Raw genomic sequence first — 2,178 nt, 5'->3', positions numbered from 1 at the left:
GATGGCGTTAGCCTAAAGGACAGAGAAAACGGACTGTTTGGTGTGTCCACGACAGATGGTGTGGAAACCATCTTAATTCTCAGATTGCAACTTTTCCTTTCACCCTGACTGGGGGAACCTCATGAGCCTCCCCTGCTATGGCTGGGAGCCCACGGACAGTGGCTTCGGGTCTCTGTTGGCTCAGGGTGGTTGAGGGCTCTGCACCTCCAACAGACAGGCAAAGCTGTCCTTGGAAGCAGCCCCTGTTTCCCCAGCTACTCTTCCACACATAACGTCCAGAGTGACTCCTGCTGCTCATGCAGGAGAGTAAGGAGTAAGCAGAAGGAAACCAGAGCCAGGCTCAGTGGGGGGAACAGCAGAGCGAAGACCAGTCCCCCGATGGTAATGATGCACTTACCCTTGGCCTCTGAGATGACAGTCCACTGGCCCTGGGGTGAGAGAGGGTACTTCTTGCCCTGTGGCCACAATGGTTAGTCCCTAGCCTCAATTATATATTGCCAAGTTACCTATTAACACGAATTAATTCAGAATGTGATTCACTGTGTTTCATCATTTACGCTCCGGGAAGCAATGGCTCAGACTGCATTCAGTGAATGATGTCAGGAGAATGTTTCGGCAAGCCGAACGTGGACTGGACCTGCTGTTCAGACCTGCAGACTCGGAGCAAAGCCCCCAAACTGAAAGGCTACTTCTGCAAATGGAAGAGAGAGAGACTGACAGAAGAAGCAGGCCACCCTTGTCTGGCAGCTGACAGTTTAGTAAGAAAAACGTCCATGCACGGCTGTTCCCAGGAGGCTGCGAGACAAAGGGATCCCCCCGTGTCTTGGCAGGGACCAGAGAATTATGTAGAGTAAAGAGTGGGGAGAGTCAAAGGTGCTAGTTCACGAATGCTATCAGGTATTGGAAATTACTTTACATGCTTGACAAGGTCAGGACAACGGCCTATTCCGAGAATTGGCACCTAGCAGGGGGCAAGGCAAGGGTACTGATTAATGCCAGAATGAATTTTATCAATTATGATCAGGCAGTCTCACAGTGGGGGTTGTGGAAAGCAACCTCCACTCTGGCCTGAGCCCAGCTTGTGAAACAAACAGCAGTCAGTTCAAGAAACAATCTCTCTGCCACACTCCACCCTCGTGACCGGCTCTAAACATCCCATGCCCCCTCTCTCCTGCAAGATAACCTGAGTGGTCAGCGAGGGGCTTCAGGAGCAGGGAGGCAGCTCACTTACTGCTAACCAACTGCACTGAACACTCAGTTCTCAGCAACAGTACAGACACATACAAGAAAAGGCAAATGAAAAGAAGCAGTCCAAGTATTAGAAAAAAAAAATTTCCATCATGCTTCCCCTAACACTCAAAGCAATGGGTTAGTAGGTTGCTTAGGCTTGGAACCAGATCATTTAAGGCATTTATTTGACTTTTCATATGGGCTTACCAAAAAATATATATATTAGCAGATGCATCTGATGTAAAAACACAACATTCGGTTTGGATAACGGCACAGGCGCCCCACCCATCCCCATGCTGGATGCCACGAGAACAGCAGAGTTCTAAGGTCAGAAAGACAAATAATTAGGAGGGACTTGAACTGGGAGCCCTTCTCCTTCTTGGAGAATGACACCTGTAGCCTAGCCAGCTGTGTAAAGCACACATGTTGTCCAGGAGGAAGCTGTGCTCTCTGGCGTAAGGAGGCGAAGGGGGGGGGTATATGCCAGAGTAGGACCCATTCTCCCTGCTTCCAATGGGGCACGTACCAGTCCACGTGTAGCGTGTCTCCATGGATGGGTGTCAGCAGAGACTCAGAAGTTCCTCCCCACCCAGGGACACAAAGACCTCGCTGGGAGGAAAATCATATTGCAGAGTCTACTAAATGGTTCTTGTTCCAGGGACAAAAGGGCTTTGTGTCCTTATTATCATAACTCCGTGGTCCATGGCAAGTCTAGGGCCTATTGCTGAGTCCTTTCTTTTCCGCACCTTTATTGTACTTTAACACTAAGAAAGAATCAAATTCTGATTTTACATCAATTAACTTTTTTTTTTTTTTTTTTTATCCTCACCACCCGAGGACATTTTTCCATTTTTTTGTACAGGTAGAGTGGGAGGGAGAGAGAGGAAGAGAGAGAGAGGGAAACATCGATGTGAAAGGGACACATCAAGTGGCTGCCACCCGCACGAC

The sequence above is a fragment of the Molossus molossus genome, unplaced genomic scaffold (genome assembly GCF_014108415.1).
Source record: "Molossus molossus isolate mMolMol1 unplaced genomic scaffold, mMolMol1.p scaffold_m16_p_4, whole genome shotgun sequence".
Classification (NCBI taxonomy): Eukaryota; Metazoa; Chordata; class Mammalia; order Chiroptera; family Molossidae; genus Molossus; species Molossus molossus.
The sequence above is the reverse complement of the archived record's forward strand: the minus strand, read 5'-3'. Positions refer to the sequence as shown.